Consider the following 20,582-nt stretch of genomic DNA (forward strand, 5'->3'; position numbering starts at 1 on the left):
AAGAAAAGAGTCCAGCTGGACACAGAGCTGCCAACACTCATAGGAACCTGGCTGCCTTCTTGGGACAGCTCTAATCAGTTGATGTGTAGGGGAAAGAGAAATTCTGAATCTCCCCAGGCCTCAAAACGTTGAAAAGACCTGAGAACCTCCTTCCCAGGAGAATTAGCTCTGATCTCAAGTCTTCTCAGCTGCTAAAATCAGTGTGCAGGACTGGGCCTAAACAGCCCCTACTTTCATGGCCCCCAAACAAGAAGAACCACTGTAAAGGTGGGAAGTTTGAGGTCCAGGGATGGTGGGATGGTGGGTGGTGGGATCACAGAAATCTCTTCTCTGTTTCCATGTATTACTCTTGGAATTGAGCAGAAATAAGTTTAAATTTTTCTTTTAAATAAGTAAATGACAAACAAAAAGCCACCTCTTCTTGCAGCTCTATTGGAGAGCTTCCAAGATCCCTCTTCCACTCCCCAGAAGAGCAAAAGCTTGCAAGAGTACAGAGCCTGAGAAATTACCTTCATCCTGACCACCACCAATCAAAGGAAACCACAGCCCTGCTGTGGCATACCCAGAGCCCTGCTAGGCAAGAGATTTAGATGATCAATTAGCCTTCCTCAATAAGGAAAATGTGTTGAGTAGATCATTTCTCCTCTCATCAGCCTTTCTCAATTAAGCTCCCACAAACCTGATACCCAGTGTGTGAAAGCATTTCTGGCAGCAGGAATTGGCTCCCTGCTCCCTCTGGATTGGCCTAGAATGTTGAGCATGGGGAGCAAGAGCCCCAGCTCTGTCTCATCATCAAATTGTCCTGTCCTGCTTCCTCTTCCTCTCTGCACCCCTCCCCCTCAGCTTTCACCATACACTTTAAATCCTTCTGCCAGAAATCCTTCCTGGACTCCAGACATTTTATCCACTTGAACATGAGTACCAAACTACATGCCAGCTGTTGGCTATGGGGATACAGCTGTGAAATAGTACCACTGGGTTCTTACCCTTAAAGAGCTCAGGGTTAGATGAGAGATACAGAAATGTAAACAGATCAAATCAACACAGTCCAACAAGGACTATAAAACAGAAATATTAACAGAACTATAAGAATTGGCCCATTTAGGGGCACCTGGGTGGCTCAGTCCATTGAGTGTCCCACTTTGGCTCAGGTCATGATCTCGCAATTCATGCCGGAGCCTGGAGCCTGCTTCGGGTTCTGTGTCTCCCTCTCTTTCTGCCCCTCCCCTGCTCTCACTCTCTCTGTGTCTCAAAGGTAAATAAACATTAAAAAAAAAAAAAAAAGAATAGGCCCACTCAGTTCACACGGCTGTCTTTGTTTCCAAATCCCTTATGTGAGTAAAACTCTTCCCCATTCATCATCTTGAGACAGATAGGGCAAATTTTATTCCCATTTTACAGATACAGCAAAACTCTTTGAACTCATCAGGTCTGTGCTGCCCAATATGATAGCCAACAGTCACATGCAGTATTTAGGTTTAAATTAATTAAAATGAAATAAAATTTAAAACTCAGTTCCTGAATCACACTAGCCTCTTTTCAAGTGCTCAAGAACCACATGTGAATAATGTCAACTGTATCAGACAGCATGGATTATAGAACATTTGTGTCATCACAGAAAGCTCTTTTGGACAACAGCACTTTAGAGGTCCTGAAAGTCAGTCAAGGGCAGGGATGTGAATGAAGCCAGAGCTCTCAGTGTTCCCAGGCAAGCTGAATAGAGCTGCCAACATGGAAGAAGCAAGAAGCTGAGGGGCACTGCCAAGGAGACCAAGAGGAACTGGCCATCTGAACCAGGGTCCTCCACTTCTGGGCTGCACACAGATGGAGTGGGTGGCAGCAACCAAGGCAGAATGGAAACCAGATGATCTCTACACTGAAACCTGGGAACATCTCAGCCCATATAAGCAGCTTCCTTGGTGGAACTCCAGAATTCTAGGTATCTCTACCCCCAAGAGACCTCAAGGACCCCAGTGACTATACTTTGCTCCGTCTCTGGTTCATTTCTGAAGGCCTCTTTAGCAGAAAAAGAAAAATAGCAAAATGCCCCCTGCAAAAGGGATATGAAGCCTCTGTATGGCAGCCTCTCACCTGCTAGAAGGCCTTGGCAGCTCCGCGGGGCTTCAGCCAGAAAAGGTCAGTAAATTTAAGCTGCATTTGCTCTCAGCTAAACAGGCATCTCTGGTTCAAAGGAAAAGCACTCAAAAGAAGAGACGTAGAAGACAGGCAAGATTTCAAAGGGTTCTCACCAAAAAACTCCCACTGAGGCCGAAGCAAACCCCCAGAACCATGATTCTGTCTCCAGAAACACCTTCAAGCACACACCTACTCAGGTACACAGACATGTGACACAAATGCACTGCCTGCAGGCACCCACAAAGGCAGCAAACCACAGGAACACACATAGACACAGGGCAAAGGTACAGCCCTGTTCCTGCTATCCACTGCTGCACAACAAAGCATCCCAAAACAATAATCATTTATTTAGCAGGTTGGGCAGGGCTTGGCAGGGAAGAATCAACCCTGCTCTGTGTACTGTCAGCTGGTGTGGTTCAGTAAAGGCAAGATGCTCACTCACATGGCTGGAAGTTGATCCTGGCTGTCAGTTGGGACCTCAACTGGTGCTGTCAGCCAGGACACTGACAAGCGGCCTCTTTTAGTAGCTGCCTGGCCTCCTCACAGTTTGGTAGCTGGTTTCCAACAATGAGCATCCTAAGAGAACAAAACATAAAAGTGCCTGGTACTTTAATGATCTACCTTCAGAAGGGACACAGCATCATTTATGCCATATTCTGTTGGTTGAGAGACTCAGAGAGGTCTGTCCACATTTAAGGAGAAGGAAAGAGAGACCATCTGTCTATGGGAAAAGTTGACATATTGTAAAGAGAACACACGGGTTGGGATATATCGTTGCAGCCACCTCTGGAAAAGAGCCACAAGCCCCACACCCTGGCACAAACACCCACAGTCGTACACACATCTTACACATCCAAAGTCAAATACAGGACACAGGCAAGTTTACACATGTACATAAATTAAAACATTCTGCATTTATACACATGAACACTGTCACACAATGGTATGGACTTTACCACAAATATATTTCTTACATAATTACACAATTAAATGTATCTAGTGAAATATGAAAACATACCATATAGAGTATATTGAAAATCAATCAGAGACCATCAGGAAACCAGACTGGGAGCAGATGGAGTATAACCTAGGTGTGAGCTGTCCCTCACCCTGTTCCATTTCCCCACCAAGAACCCATGGCTGCAGGTATCATAGAGATGACAGAGGAGAACATTAATCCCCCACACCCCACAGCAGATAACCTGAAACCCCTTTTGAGCACTTCTTTCCTCCCAAGTCCTCTTCTGTCCCTCCATGGATCATTTTTTATCTTTTCTTTCCCTTGCATGGTACCCAGTCAGCCAGTTCATATCTCCTTCTCCAGGATTTTCCCTCAAGCCTTCCTCACCCTTTGGTCATACAGAGCAGTTCAGGTTTGCCCAGATCCATGATAAAAGGCTGACGTAAAGAAAGACAGGCAGGGACAGGAGCTGGAACCAAGGTGGTCTGAAGACAGGCTATACTGTCATCTCTCCTTCTCATAGACCACCGGTCCTCTTGCTCTTGTCTGCATCACATCAAGATATCTGACTGGCCAATACAGTTTAACTTCACATTCTAAATTTGGGCTGAGTTAAGTTGACTGGAATAGTTCACTTCAGTCTCTGCCCACCGCCACGCACACACCTGGAAGAGCCCTAAGAACAAGGCTACTGCAGGGCTGTTGTAGGGCAGCCTATGGGCCCTCTCCTGGTCCAATCTGTGCCGACCCCTTCATAAGGGCCAGGGCTGCTTCTTCAGGCAGAGAGATGCAGAAGGGATGTTGTCTGCTACAGGATCCTGGGCATAACGGGTACAGTGACTGGCCATGCCTGCACATGCTAGCACAGTCCTGGGTCAGCAAGTCAATAAGGGGAGAACAACTCCTCTGACGCTGTCCCTAAAAAGGTTCCCAAGCACCAGAGCTTTGGGAGATCATGTGTGGACAATAAGGCTTGCAGTGTGGCATGACTCAGAACATTAGATCATCAAATCCAATACCACTGAGGCACCTGGGTGGCTCAGTAGGTTGAGCATCTGACTCTTGATTTTGGCTCAGGTCATGATCTTGCAGCTTTGTGGGTCCAAGCTCTGCATCAGGCCCTGCACTGGCAGCACAGAGCCTGCTTGGGATTCTCTCTCTCCCTCTCTGCCTCTCCCCTTCTCGTGCTGCCTCTGTCTCTCTCAAAATAAATAAACTTAAAAAAAATTCAATATCACTGTCAGCAGAGAGCCTGGATTCAGGACTGTGGAGCAGTTTGAGAACTGGCTTCAGCATCGGACAGCTCAAATTTTGACTGCTCCTCACTAGCTAAGCAAGTTACTTTAACCCTAACCTACCTTACAGTGGTGTTTCCTTATCTGTAACATGGAGGTAATATTAGTATTTCCTTCAACAATTGTTATGGAGAGTAAATGAGATAACATATGTAAAGCATTCAGCACAGTGCCTGACACAGTAAGTGCCGAATTGATCTTCTTCTCTCTTCTCTATTCTTCTCCATGCCTGTTGGTTACACATACATGGTGATAGAAGCTGGATAAAGTTAAATCACACACAAATACACATGTGGATCCTGCTTTATGTCCCCACTTAGTATTCTAATTATTCCACTCCCAGACCTACACACACCTTATACATCATGCCCAGGCTATATATGAGCTTTTGCGGAAAGGGTGGAAGAAGAGGTATTACTCAGGCAGACAAACCCTTCCTCTTGTCACAAATAAGACACACATGAGGGGTGTCTGGGTGGCTCAGTCAGTGAAGAGTCCAACTTCAGCTCAGGTCATGATCTTGCAGTCTGTGGGTTCGAGCCCCACATCGGGCTCTGTGCTGACAGCTCAGAGCCTGAAGCCTGCTTGGGATTCTGTGTCTCCCTCTCTCTCTGCCCTTCCCCCACTTGTGCTCTCTCTCAATCTCAAAAATAAATAAACATTTAAAAAAAATTTTTTAAACAAATAAGACACACATGAAATGAAAGGTATGGGAGTATCTCTGGAACAGAGGGTCTTGGGAGATCTTCTGGAGAAGACATACTGTATTACCTGAGCTGGATGAAGATGACAAGCTGAATGTGGTTTTTCTCAGCAGCATCTTTATTGCTCCATATGTTGGAGCACACAATGGGCCAGCTCAGGCGACAAGGGGCTGGCCACACACAACTAATCATTCTTATTTGTTTAGCTAGTGTGGCTTCCCATCTCCCCATGGCCTCTGCAGAGACACCCAGAGTGGGAGGCATTGGCACCAAGATCATTATGGAATTATGAGACCGATTGAACCATCATGAGAGCCACTCTAGGGAAATAAATCTGCCCTGGCTAGAAATGGATTGCATAGCCACAGGAACCCTATTCCATTCTCCTAATGTCTGCTCCTCAGTAACTGGCAGGGGTAAGAGATGGAGAGTGGAGAAAAGTTGAGGAGCCTTCCTCCAGGGCAGGGTATTTAGGGGTTCTGGCCTTGTCCATTGCCCACCCTGGGCAACAATGAGAATAATAACAACATTAAACAGAACTTTACAGTTTATAAAGCTTTCTCATGTACGCCTTTTAATTCTCACAGAAATCCTTTGACATACAGATATAACCTGAAGTTCAAATACTCTGAGAGATGTAGCACAGTGCTGGGACCATAAATGCCCCTAAATGAAACATGTGGAATAGAATGATGCTAAGGGTCCAATTAGACCCTTTGTTCTAGCTCCGAATCTAATACTTTCATATCACAAATAGGTCAGATTCCGCCTATTACAGTATGTTCATTTTTTTTTAAACGTTTATTTATTTTTGAGACAAAGAGAGACAGAGCATGAACGGGGGAGGGTGAGAGAGAGAGAGGGAGACACAGAATCGGAAACAGGCTCCAGGCTCTGAGCTGTCAGCACAGAGCCCGACGCGGAGCTTGAACTCACGAACCACGAGATCATGACCTGAGCCGAAGTCGGACGCTTAACCGCTGAGCCACCCAGGCGCCCCTACAGTATGTTCATTAGTTAACAAATTTATTGCGTTCATGTGATAGGTGCTATGCTAAGAGCTAGGGATTTAACGATAAGTGAGCAGACTTAGTCTGGAAGTAGATTAAAGTGGTCTCAAATTCTTTGCATTCCCATCATTGAGAGGTATAGTATATATCCCATCCCTTTGAATCTAGGCTGGCTCCCTTTGACTCGAGATTGCTCTGACCAATAAAGTACAGAAGTGATGCTATTCAGTTTTAAGCCTACTCTGAAAGCTTCCACTTTGGTCTCTTAGAGCCCTGAGCAGTTCTGCCATAAGTCCAACCACCCTGAAATAGAAACAGCATGGATAGGGAGAGGGGCTCAGCTAAGCCCTGACTTCCAGCCACCCAGGGAAGATACCAGACATTTGAGTGAAGCCTTCTTGGACCTTTCAGGCCAGACCAGCATCCAGTCAAGTGTCACTGAGAGGTCCCGGTCACCATCACATAGAGCAGAAGAATCATCTAACCAAACCATTCCAGAATTCCTGGCATGTAATATCATGAGCTATAACAAACTGACTGTTGTTTTAATCCATGAGTTGGCAAAATTTTCCTATAAAGGGCCAGATAGTAAATATTTTAGGCCTTGCAGACCATGTACTATCTCTGTCAGGTGCTGTCATTGTTTTGTCTTATTTTATTTTGTTTTTAATAACCCCTTAAAAATGTAAAACTAGGGGCGCCTGGATGGCTCAGTCGGTTGAGCATTTGACTCCTTGATTTCAGTTCAGGTCATGATCTCAGGTTCATGGGACTGAGTCCCACATTGGGCTCTTTGCTGACAGCACAGAGCCTGCTTCAGATTCTTTCTCTTCCTTTCTCTCTGCCTCTCCCCTGTGCATGAGCTCTCTCTCGTAAACAAACAAACTTAAAAAATGTGAAAAGGTGGCACCTGGGTGGTTCAGTCGGTTGGTGTCTGACTTCAGCTCGGGTCATGATCTCACTCTTCGTGGGTTTGAGCCCTGCGTCGGGCTCTGCACTGACAGCTCAGAGCCTAGAGCCTCCTTCAGATTCCATGTCTTCCTCTCTCTCTGCACCTCCCCCCTCGCACTGTGTCTCTCTCTGTCTCTTGAAAATAAACAAATGTTAAAAAAAAGTTAATAAAAAAAGTTTAAAAAAACATACTTAGTTTTCTAGTTATACAAACACAGGCTATGAGCTAGAAGTGATACATGGGCCCTACTTTGTCAAACTCTGTTTTAAACCACTAAGATTTTTTTTTAATGTTTATTTTTGAGAGAGAAAACGCTTGCACCTGCTGCACGCCGCAAGCAGGGGAGAGGGATGGGGGAGAGATAGGGAAAGAGGAAGACAGAGGATCCAAAGAAGGCTTTGCACTGGCATCAGAGAGCCTGAAGTGGGGCTCGAACTTAAAAACCGTGAGATCATGACCCAAGCCGAAGTAGGATGCTTAAACAACTAAGCCACCCAGGTGCCCCTAAACCACTAAGATTTGAGGTTGTTTGTTACCTAGACAGCTAACCAGAACAGTCCTTTTCTCCATGATACTAAAAAAATGCAAGTAAAACATAAAACAAAGCCAAAAAATACATAATTAATCAAATAACCACATAAAGGAGATGAGCCAGGCACAATGGGACTTAACGTCACTGAGGTTTTTAGGAAAGGCATCCCTCAAGTGGCAACATTTAGGCTGAGATTTGAAGGTTCACTAGAAGTTTGGAGGTGAAAGGAGCAGAAAGAGTACAATGGCCGAGCCATTTTGCTTCAGTGTGGGAGCTTCTGACCAGCAATTCTAGTTCCAGAGATTTCTGCTGGAGTGGCCAAGAGCCCACATCACACTTTTACTTCTTCCTCTACCTAATTCTTCTTCTGCTTTCTTCTTTGCATAGGTGTTGCTCCCTAATAAACATCTTGAACCCTAAAGTCTGTTTTAGTGCCTGCCTCTGGAGAACTGAACCTGTGACACTTGCTAAAACAAAAAGGGAATTTATTTACCTTTGTAATTAGAAAGTCCCCAGGTGGAGTCCTGGGTTTCAAGCAGAGCTTGATTCAGAGCTCCAACAAGGGTGACTAACATGGACACAGGGATTTCAGTGCTAAAACCAGGAAAATCCCAGGCACACAGGGATGATTAGCTAGTCTTGCTCCAACGTGTAACCAGGTCATGATGTCTCTTCATTTCTTGACTCTGCTTGCAGCTAGGTTGGATGATTCAGTCTCAGACTCTACAGGTAAGCAGCTCCAGACCCTATATTCTCTCAAGTTGGAATCCTACAAGAAGGGAACTAGTTTAGTCCCCTCATCGCTCTAGATGGTTCAATTCATTTGTACTGGCTTTCATCGGCCTTCTTGAGCCATGTGCCCATACACTTTATTTCTAGCTTAGTTTTTTTTTTTAATTGAGACATAATTCACATACTATAAAATTCACCCTTTTAAAGTATGCAATTCAGGGGCGCCTAAGTGGCTCACTTGGTTAAGCGACCAACTTAGGCTCTGGTCATAATCTCACACCTCTTGAGTTCAAGCCCCACGCCAGGCTCTATGCTGACAGCTCAGAGCCTGGAGCCTGCTTAGATTCTGTCTCCCCCTCTGTCTGCCCCCCACCCCTTGCTTGTGCTCTGTCTCTGTCTCTCTCTCTCAAATATAAATAGCCATTAAATAATAAAATAAAATAGTAAAGTATGCAATTCAGTAAAAATAAATAAACATTAAGGTATGCAATTCAGTGGTTTTTTTTAGTATATTTACAGTGTTGCACAATGATCACTACTAGCTAATTCCAAAATATTTTGATCACCTCAAGGAGAAACCCTGTATCCATTGGCAGTCACTCCCCACTCCCCTTTATCTACTCTGGATATTTCATATAAATGAAATCATATGTGTCCTTTTGTGAATTTTTTCTTTCACTTGGCATAATATTTTCAAAGTTCATCCATGTTGTAGCATACATCAGTACATCATTCCTTTTTATGACTGAATAACATTGCTACTGTATAATAACATTTTCTTTATCTGTTTATCAGATAATGGACATTTTGGTCATTTCCATTTTTTGACTGACAGGAATAATGCTGCTATGAACATTGATATTCAAGTTGTTGTTTGCACACCTGTTTTCAATTCCCCTGTATGTATCTAGGAGTGGAGTTTCGGGGTCATGTGGTAACTCTATGTATGCCCCCATTTTCAATCAAGAACTGTGGCTTAGAGGATGGAATGGTCTAATTGTTTTAAACCTAAGTCACATGCTCCATTCCTAGTGCTGAGGGTGGAGTCAGTCTCACTAGAACCACATGGATTGAGGAGACAATGATCGTTCACCAGAAGGAAATGAGGTACCATTACCAGATGGAAAGTGAATGCACCCCAAGCAGCAAATCCACAGATGACCACTGCAAAGAGCTACATTTATGGAATGCTTACTGTGAGCCAGACACTGTGCTAAGTATATGCATTATCTCTTTTACCCTTCACAACAATCTCCTGAGGATTCTGTTATTCCTATTTTACAGATGAGGAAACTAAGTCTTAGAAAAGTTGAATAAGTTGCCCAAGTCTGTATAGCTGGGAGTCTAATTGCAAAGCAAAGCATCAGGGAAAAAAACAGATTCTGAGGTATGTTAAAATATATCTGCTAGAGGCTCTTGTATTTTGTATTCCCAATATTTTTATAACCCTTGGAGAGGAGTCTGTGTAACCAAAAATGTCCTTTCACATCATGGACAGGGAAGAACAGGTTTTTATAATGAAAAAATCATTTGACTTTTTTCCTTTAGATTTCCAAGTAAGCTTCCAATTTTGTCAGACCACATCATTGGCATTGAAATTAAGTAGATATATTTCTCATAAAGCCCCCATGCTTCTTATAACCACTGATGTTTTTCTAATAGGTCTAGCAGAAATTCAGCTAAATTCTTCTTGTCATGACATTAGGAAATACAGAACTCTACATCAGGCTCTTAGCCTCCTTCAGATACGATTTACAAGAGTCCTTATCTCAGGCTCGTCTGTGGTTCTTATGGTGAGGACCTAGGGCCAGGGATCTCCCCACTCAGTACTCTGGTAGTCCACAGCCTGGATGGTGTGAAACAGGTAGGACAGAGATGTGACGTTGCCAAAGAGTTGAAGGGGTATAAGGACTTGCATTTTGTTGCCCCACACTCTGCCAATTCCAAAACACTAGCCTTTCGAATGTCATGGCAGAATAACTTTATATGAAGCTGTATACTGTACCAGCTTCATATTAAAAAGTAGGCTTACAGCATCACACTGACTCCTCCTTGAGAGACCCCTTCCTACCATCTCCTCCTCCCAATATATACACATTCCCACCAAGGAAACTTGCATCCTAAGCTCTTGAAAGATTTACTGCCAGTACCACAGACAAATTAGTGAATACTCTGGCAGTTGATTCCAAAGACAGGATGCTCATTTGCATGAGAAGTTGCATGTCATTTGCATTATATTTGCAATCATTTGCATATCACTTCTTCCCTGTCAAAATGTACATAAATCCTTTCTACTTTCATTTTTTTATTTTCTAAAAAGGACTACGCCTCCACATCCTGCCCAGACTGTCTGATAAAATTACTAGTTGAGTATTCCTAGCTTGATTGTGAAGAACCTCACATGCCACGCTGAGGAGACCTCAAGCGATATCAGAACTCAGTTTAAGATATTTTATTCATTCATTCATTCATTTATTCAACAGATCTTTATTGAACACCTACAACGTGCCAGGCACTGTTTCAGGTGCTGAGGATATATCTGTGAACAATGAGATTAAAAATAATTTACAACATTAAAAGTTAAATTCAGTTAATTTCAGAAGATTACCTGGCACCACCCTGATCAATAAATATGAGTGCAAACTAATAGTAAAATCTCATCAAGGGGTGCCTGGGTGGCTCAGTCAGTTAAGTGTCTGACTCTGGATTTCAGGTCAGGTCATAATCTCACAGTTTGTGGGTTCGAGCCCTTCATTGGGCTCTGTACTAACAGTGTAGAGCCTCCTTGAGATTCTTTCTTTCTCTCTCTCTGCCCCTTCCCCCCTCAAAAATAAACATTAAAAATAAAACAAAATAAAATAAAATCTCTTCAAAGTACATTGTTATAAGTTGGTAATCTGGGTATTATAGACTATGCTTACATTTTTTAAAAAATTAATCCTAGATTATATAACAAACGTTCTAATGGGTACTGAAGATCCCTGAGAATGAAGATCCATGAAGAACCCCAGGTTTAAGAAGAACCAAGTGGGGAGGGGCACCTGGGTGGCTCACTCAGTGAAGCATCTCACTCTTGGTTTCAGCTCAGGTCATAATCTCCTGGTTCATGAGTTTGAGCCCCACATCAGGCTCTTCACTAACAGCACAGAGCCCGCTCAGGGTCCTCTGTCTCCCTCTCTCTCTGCTATCCAGCCCCCTCAAAAATAAATACTTAAAGAGGAAGAAGAAGAACCAACTGGGGAGCCAGCAAAAGATTTAAGCAGGGAAATGACCTGAGTTTGTGTCTTGGAAAGATCACTCTGGCAGCTACATGGAGGGTAGAATTGAAGCTGCTCAGGACCAGAGATTCAAGAGAGGCTTTGATAGTCTGGGTGTGACTCATATGTGGGACTGTCCACACTGCCCGCTTCCTAAACCTATGGCCCCCTCACTGCTGTCAGTCAGAAATCGAGCCAAACCACATACATGGTGGCTTCAGAAGTTTTCAATAAAAATTTGTATACTACGGAGAGGGGGGCATATCACACCTTGTTTCATTGAAAACTCAGCTCTAAACATGTCTATTCAGATTCTCTCATATAGCTGTAAGTGGTAGGTGCGTCTCAACTTTCTATCAACCAGCCCTCAACTGACTCTATTCTCTCTCTTCTTGATCTTTTAAACTCTGGGACTCCAAACTCATCACCTCTTTATTTTGTAGAGCAATTCAGCTTCCACTCTGAAATCCCAGGGAATGTGGAAAAACAAAGGGCTCTTCAGTTCCAGCATCTATCCTGTAAGAGGTTATAAATAACATTTTTTAAAAGTCTGTCCTTTTTTTTAATTTTTTTTAACATTTATTTATTTTTGAGACAGAGAGAGAGAGAGCATGAACAGGGGAGGGTCAGAGAAAGAGGGAGACACAGAATCCAAAACAGGCTCCAGGCTCTGAGCTGTCAGCACAGAGCCTGACACGGGGCTCGAACCCACGGACCGAGAGATCATGACCTGAGCCGAAGTCGGACGCTTAACCGACTGAGCCACCCAGGAGCACCAAAAGTCTGTCCTTAAGAGCAAGCTGCTAAGGACCTTATCAAGAGCAATACCTCTGTAATGCAGAGAAGAGAAAGAGTCATGGCTGAGAGTGAATCAGGACTGTAGAGGGGAAAGGAAGCCCATTTCCAAATATAAAGTCTCAAGGAGGTAGACCACAAAGAGCTATCATTAGGTCTTGGTCACGTGGTTAGGATGGATTGCTTGGTTCAGATGTTCAGAGGTGCTCAGACAGGGTCTGGTTAAAAACCCATGTTAACACTAACCTATAAAGAAAAGAAGGGTAGTGAAGAAGTGATCAGAGAATATACAGCCACAAACAAGAAAAGAATTTTAAGCCTGGGTGGCTCAGTCGGTTAAGCGTCCAACCCATGGTTTCAGCTAATGTCATGATCTCATGGTTTGTGAGATCGAGCCCCAAGTGGGACTCTGTGATGACAGTGCAGAACCCATTCGGGATTCTCTCTCCCTCTCTCTCTGACCCTTCCCAGCTCAAGAATGCGTGCGCGCTCTCTCTCTTTCTCTCAAAATAAATAAAAAAGCTTTAAAAAAATAGAAAAGAAAAGAGTTTCAAGAATGAAAGAGCTGGCAACATAAAACATTACAGAGATGGTCACCTGGGTGGCTCAGTCAGTTAAGCGTCCAACTCTGGTTTCCACTCAGGGCATGATATCACGGTTGGTGAGTTTGAGCCCCATGTGGGGCTCTGTGCTGACAGCTCATATCTTGCTTGGATTTCTCTCTCTTGTGTTCTCTCTCTCTCTCTCTCTCTCTCTCTCTCTCAAAATAAATATACTTAAAAAAAATCACAGAGGCACCTGGGTGGCTCAGTCGGTTAAGCGTCTGACTTCAGCTCAGGTCATCATCTCACAATTCATGGGTTTGAGACCCAAGTCGGACTCTGTGCTGACAATTCAGAGCCTGGAGCCTGCTTCAGATTCTGTGCCTCCCTCTCTCTCTGCCCCTACCCCACTCGCACTCTGTCTCTCTCTCTCTCTCAAAAATAAACAAACATAAACAAAACAACAACAACAACAAATCACAAAGAGGTCAAGTACAAGGACAACTGGAGGGAAGTCATTGGACCTAGCAGTTAAAGTGACTTTTCTTTTTTTAAAAAAAATTTTTTTTTAACGTTTATTTATTTTTGAGACAGAGAGAGACAGAGCATGAATGGGGGAAGGTCAGAGAGAGGGAGACACAGAATCTGAAACAGGCTCCAGGCTCTGAGCTGTCAGCACAGAGCCTGACGCAGGGCTCAAACTCATGGACCGCGAGATCATGACCTGAGCCGAAGTCGGCCGCTTAACCGACTGAGCCACCCAGGCGCCCCTAAAGAGACTTTTCAAGAGTAGTTTTAGAGAAGTCTTCTGGGAGACACTGTTGGTTACTTATCCGAAAGCCTTTTTCCCACTCTTTTTCCTTACTAGTAAGAATTATCTCCCACTACAGACACTCAGAAATGCCAGATGCTTTCTCAATATCCCTTTTCGCAACACTTTAAACCTAAGGGTAGACAAGTGACCTAGTTCTGGACAAAGAGACTTGGGAGCAAGTCTGGAAGCTTCTGGAAAAGATTTTCCTACTCATTTCAATAGGTATCTTCAATCCTTTTCTTCCCCACCTTGGAAGTTGTCATAGAGGCTCATGCTGTACAAGCTGCAGCAGCCAACTTATGACTATGAACAAACCCGAAAATGGAACAAATACCCTAAGGATGGCAAGTGAGAAAACCTGGATCCTTGATGACACTACTGAGTGGCTAAATTAACCAAACATGAAACTACTAACCTGTGGATTTCTTATTATGTGAGATAAATAAATGCCTTTACTCCTTAAATCACTGTTAGTCAACTATTCATTATTTACAATCATGATATGTGGTGGACATGGAAGCCAGAATTGCATTTATTCAGGAGGGAATGTAAAACCTAAAAGCAAATATTCTGTTCTCCAGTGGTTTCCACATGCCAATTAATGAACTAGCTGCATTAAAATTACATGGGGAGATTTCTTTAAAAATGGAACTTCCCGGGGCGCCTGGGTGGTGCAGTCGGTTAAGCGTCCGACTTCAACCAGGTCACGATCTCACGGTCTGTGAGTTCGAGCCCCGCGTCGGGCTCTGGGCTGATGGCTCAGAGCCTGGAGCCTGTTTCTGATTCTGTGTCTCCCTCTCTCTCTGCCCCTCGCCCATTCATGCTCTGTCTCTCTCTGTCCCAAAAATAAATAAACGTTGAAAAAAAAAAAAATTTAAAAATGGAACTTCCCAGAGCGCCTGGGTGGTTCAGTTGGTTAAGTATCCGACTTCAGCTCAGGTCATGATCTCACAGCTCCTGGGTTGGAGCCCCACGTCGGGCTCTGTACTGATAGCTCAGAGCCTAGAGCCTGCTTTGGATTGTGTGTCTTGCTCTCTCTCTGCCCCTTCCCTGCTCGTGCGTGCTCTCTCTCTCTCTCTCTCTCAAAAATAAATAAACATTAAAAAAAAATTTTTTTAATAGAACTTCCAAGGGCACCTGGGTGGCTCAGTGGATTGAGTGTCCAACCCTTGATTTCAGCTAAGGTCATGATGCCAGGGTCATGAGATCAAGCCTCGAGATGGGCTCCATGAGTCTGCTTAAGATTCTCTTTCTCTTGGGGCATCTGGGTGGCTTAATCGGTGAAGTGTCTGACTTCCACTCAGGTCATGAACTTGCCGTTAGTGAGTTCAAGCCCCACATCAGGCTCTGTGCTGACAGCTCAGAGCTTGGATCCCGCTTCAGATTCTGTGTCTCCCTCTCTTTCTGTTCCTACTCCACTCGCACTCTGTCTCGCTCTCTCTCAAAAATAAAGAATAAACAAACAAACAAACAAATAAATAAACAGAGGAGAGAAAATAAGAGAGGTTGAAGTCAGTGTTGAGGGAAGTTCAGCATCAGCCCCAGGGCAAGGCAGAGGTGCCCAAGATATTCAGTCCACCTGGGGGACCCCAGAATGAGCAGAGACAAATCCAACTTTGTGTGGCCTCCAAGAAGGATGCTGCTGCTGTTTTCATGCAGGTCTACGGGGTTGTCATCTAGATATGGTAACCGGTGGCCTGAAAAAAAAATGGGCTGCTCCACATAGGAGATAAAAAGGAAATTCTGTCCAAGCAGGTGTCACACTAATTTGGCAAGAGGCTGGGTACTGATTTGCATATGTCAACATCCTCTTCCCCCTCCCCCCCCCCCCAATCAGGGCTAGTTTCAAGCCGCTCCCTGAGGAGGAGCATCAGAAAAATGCAGCCTTGCAGGAGGGATGAAAAAGAGACTTTCTAAGGAGAGAAGGCCAGGAAGGGAGAGTAGAGATGGCTATAGTATTATAACTCTAATTTGCCTTCCTCTTTGTTCCTGCAGGCTCAGTGGGAGGAAAGGAAAACAAACCAACACTATCAAAGGTCTATTTTCTGTCCAGTCCTATGGTGAAGGCTTTTACCTTAATCTTCTTAACAATGCTACAAGTCCAAGATCAAACCCAAGTAAGGCAAGTAGAGTTTGGGGGAAGAAGTGTCACACGACTAGAGAGAGGCCACATTAGGACCCCAGCACAGGTCAGTCTGAGTCAAATTCTGAGCTGTTTTCCACGTAATGAGCTGAGTGGTACTTTCTGTGAGTGTCAAAGATTAATTGATCCTGTAGCCAGTATAGATGCTAAAGCGTAGAGCACTGACTTGCAGGAGAGGACTCAATTTCCCTAATTCCCAGGGCACCTAGGGACACACAGATTGATGAGTAAGATTATCATCCACCAATAATAATAACAAAACAACAATGAGAGCCACTACCTCTTGAGATGTTACTAAGTGCCAAGCACTATTTTAAGTGCAGTATACGTATTATCTAATATTTATCTTCACAATAATCCCACGAGGCAGCCAACAATTATCCTTTCATGTACCCATGGTACATCTAAAATACTGATCACATACTAGACCAGAGAGCTCATCTCATCAAACATAAAAAAAAAAAAATCAATAGACTACTTTCTCTAATCAAAATAGAAGTTAGCAACAGAAAGATAACAAGGCACCCATGCATTTGGATACACTTCTAAACTCATGGGACAAAAAAATAAATCAAAATGGAGTTATTTAGAAATGAAAGTTAGCAAGTTAGCTGTGGAAGGCAGATAAAGTGATACTTAAAGGGAAATGTGTGGATTTAAATGCTTATATAAGAAAATCAAATGTTGAAACAAAGTATCCAACTTAAGAAGTTAAGAAAGAACAGATTAATCCAAATGAGAGTAGGAGTTAAAATCATAAGACAAAAACAAAAATTAATTAGAAAATAGAGATACTATAGAGGATCTAGAAAACTTTTTGATAAGTTCAATCAAGAAAAAGAAACGATATAAGTAAAGAATATCAAAAAATGTTTAAAGGAGACATACCTGAAGATAAAGCAGAAAATTTAGTCATGAGGGAATACTGTAAAGAATATTTTAGGTTAATAAATCTCAAATTTTTGGCAAAGTGGATAATTACCCTCAAAATGGAAAGGCAATCCTATAACTGAGATATTCATTATTATTATTCCTTTTCCACAAATGAGGAAACTGAGGAACAAAGAGAAACTTGTTCAGATTCCCATAGCCAATAATACATAGAGTCAGGATTGAAGGCGTAGTCAGTGAACCTCCAATTCATGCTTTCTCCCTCCCTCCTACACTTACTGTGCACCTGCCTGGCACCAGTCCTTGAGCCAGGGATTACAGGACTAAGAGACAAAGTTCTTGACCTCAGGAATACAGAAGAGGCTAAGACCAAAACTAAGGTGAGTCAAGTGAAGGGCACAAAAATGAGGGGTATGTTTACTTTCACCTGCACAGCTCTCTTTAAACTTGGCACCTTAGGGTCGCCTGGGTGGCTCAGTAGGTTGAGCGTCTCTCTTTGACTCAGGTCATGACCTCGCGGTTCATGAGTTCAAGCCCCAGATTGGGTTCTGTGCTTATATCTCAGAGCCCGGAGCCTGCTTCAGATTCTGTGTCTCCTTCTCTCTCTGCCCCTACCCTGTGCATTCTCTCTCTTTCTCTCTCTCTCTCAAAAATAAATAAACCTTAAACTTGGCACCCTAGCTTCAGCCGGTTAAGTATCTGACTCTTGATCTCAGTTCAGGTCTTGATCTCAGGGTCCTGAGTTCAAGCGCTACGTGGGGTAGAAAGAAAAACATGGCACCCTAGTCCTGGCCCTGTTAATAAGCATAATCACAAATACAAAGTTACATGCTTTGTAAACTGTTTCTCAACTTAAAACAGGTAAGAATTCTAAACCATGGATGTGAGGAAAGGGCATTCCAGGCAGAGGGACTACTACGAGCAAAGGACAGAGCAAGGAAACAGAATGATCCCTGGTGGGAACTATAAGCAGTCTGGTATTTCTGAGGCATACAAATCAATGCAAGGTGGAGAATGGCAGAAGAGAGGCTAAAGAGATAGCCAAGATCCAGGTCATCAAAGGTACTTTATATCATGCGAAGGAGTTTAGACTTTACCCTAAGGGCTTAAGCAGAGGAGTGTCACAGGCATAGTTGTATTTTAGAATGAGCCCTCCAGCAGGATTTTGGATGGGAGTGGGGGTGGGAACAAGGTTGAAGGCAAAGAGATGAGTTAGGAGGCTGTAACAGCATCCAGGCAAGACATGAAGAAAGCTTGAACTAGGATAATGAGTGGTTGAAGTGAAGAACAGGAAACGGATTTATGAAGTATTTGAGAAGTAAAATTGGCAGGACTTAGCAGCTGATTGAATGTGGAAGAGGAAAGTGTGGAAAGAATCAAGAATGAGGTCCCTTACCACTCACTTTCTATCATGAATAACTGGAGGGCAAGTGGTAACACCAACTTCCATCCATGTCTCAGTTCACTCATACATCTAATAATCTATCCATGTGTTTAGTCATTCATTCATTCATTCATTCATTTTTTTATTATATATCCATATGTCCACCCATCTCTATATCTATCCTTTGATCAAATTCTCGTAAGTGTCAAAGTACCTTGAAGAATGCGTGTATATATATGATCCAGTAATTCCACTACTGAGTATTTACCCAAAGAAAATGAAAACACTAATTTGAAAAAATATGTGCACCCCTCTGTTTATTATAACATGATTTATAATACCCAACATATGAAAGCAACTCAAAGGTCCATCCATAGATGAAGATAAACAAAATGTAGTATATATATACAATAGCCATAAAAAAAAAAAAAAGAATGAGATCTTGCCATTTGCAACAACATGGATAGATTTAGAGGATATAATGCTGAGTGAAATAAGTCAGTCAGGGAAAGACAAATACCGTATGATTTCACTCATATGAGGAATTTAAGAAACAAAACAAATGAACAAGGAAAAAAAGAGATAAACAGGGGCACCTGGGTGGTTGAGTTGATTGAGCGTTTGACTTCAGTTCAGGTTATGATTTTATGGTTCGTGAGTTCGAGGACCATATTAAGGTCACTGCAGTCAGCATAAAACCTGCTTCAGATACTCTGTCCCCATCTCTCTGCCCCTACTCCCCTTCTCCCTCAAAAATAAATAAACATGTAAGAAATATATGGAATCTGGGGCACCTGGGTGGCTCAGTCGGGTAAGCATCCCACTTCGGCTCAGGTCATGATCTCATGGCTTCTGAGTTCGAACCCTGAGTCTGGCTCTGTGCTCACAGATCAGAGCCTGGAGCCTGCTTCAGATTCTGTGTCTCCCTCTCTCTCCTCCCCTCCCCTGCTCACACTCTGTCTGTCTGTCTGTCTCTCTCTCTCTCTTTCAAAAACAAATAAACATTTAAAACAATGTTTTAAGAAAGAAAATCATTATTTAAAAAAAATATATATATATGGAATCTATTAATAGTAAACATTAAGGGCCTCACAGTTAAAAAAAGGTGGGGGGGGGCATTTGGGTGGCTCAGTTGGTTGAGCGTCTGACTTTGGCTCAGGTCATGATCTCACAGTTTGTGAGTTTGAACCCTGCATCAGGCTCTGTGCTGACAGATCAGAGCCTGGAACCTGCTTCAGATTCTGTGTCTCCCTCTCTCTCTGCCCCTTCCCTGCTCATGCTCTGTCTCTCTCTGTCTCTCAAAAGTGAATAAACGTTAAAAAAAAAAAAAAAAGACAGAGACAAGCAACAACAACAAAAAAATCAGACTCTTAAACACAAAGAACAAACTAAGGGGTGCCAGAGGGAAGGTGGGGGGAGGAGGTGGGCGAAACAGCTTAACGGGATTAAGAGCACATTTATCATGATGAACACTGAGCAATGTATAGAATTGTTAAGGGGCGCCATGGTGGCGCAGTTGGTTAAGCATCTGATTCTTGATTTCTGCTCAGGTCAAGACCTCACATTTGGTGAGTTTGAGCTCCACATCAGACTCTGCACTGACTGTGCAGAGCCTGCTTGGGATTCTCTCTCTTTCCCTCTATTTCTGCCCCTCCCCTGCTCTCTCTCTCTCTCTCTCTCTCTCTCTCAAAATAAATAAACATTAAATTTTTAAAAAAATCGAATTGTTGGGGCGCCTGGGTGGCTCAGTCGGTTAAGCGTCTGACTTCAGCCAGGTCACGATCTCGCGGTCTGTGAGTTCGAGCCCCGCGTCGGGCTCTGGGCTGATGGCTCAGGGCCTGGAGCCTGCTTCCGATTCTGTGTCTCCCTCTCTCTCTGCCCCTTCCCCATTCATGCTCTGTCTCTCTCTGTCTCAAAAATAAATAAACGTTTAAAAAAAATCGAATTGTTAAATCATCACATTGTACACTCAAAACTAACATATAACTGTGCATTAATTAAACTTGAATTTTAAAAAGAATGTATGTGGCATAAAAACAGACACATAGACCAATGGAATAGAATAGAAACCCCAGAACTAGACCCACAAACGTATGGCCAACTAATCATTGACAAAGCAGGAAAGAATATCCAATGGAAAAAAGACAGTCTCTTTAACAGATGGTGCTGGGAGAACTGGACAGCAGCATGCAGAAGATTGAAACTAGACCACTTTCTCACACCATGCACAAAAATAAATTCAAAATGGATAAAGGGCCTGAATGTGAGACAGGAAACCATCAAAACCCTAGAGGAGAAAGCAGGAAAAGACCTCTCTGACCTCAGCTGTAGCAATATCTTACTTGACACATCCCCAAAGGCAAGGGAATTAAAAGCAAAAATGAACGACTGGGACCTTATGAAGATAAAAAGCTTCTGCACAGCAAAGGAAACA

This window comes from Herpailurus yagouaroundi, unplaced genomic scaffold (assembly GCF_014898765.1).
Source record: "Herpailurus yagouaroundi ecotype Mexico unplaced genomic scaffold, PumYag 192, whole genome shotgun sequence".
Lineage (NCBI taxonomy): Eukaryota > Metazoa > Chordata > Mammalia > Carnivora > Felidae > Herpailurus > Herpailurus yagouaroundi.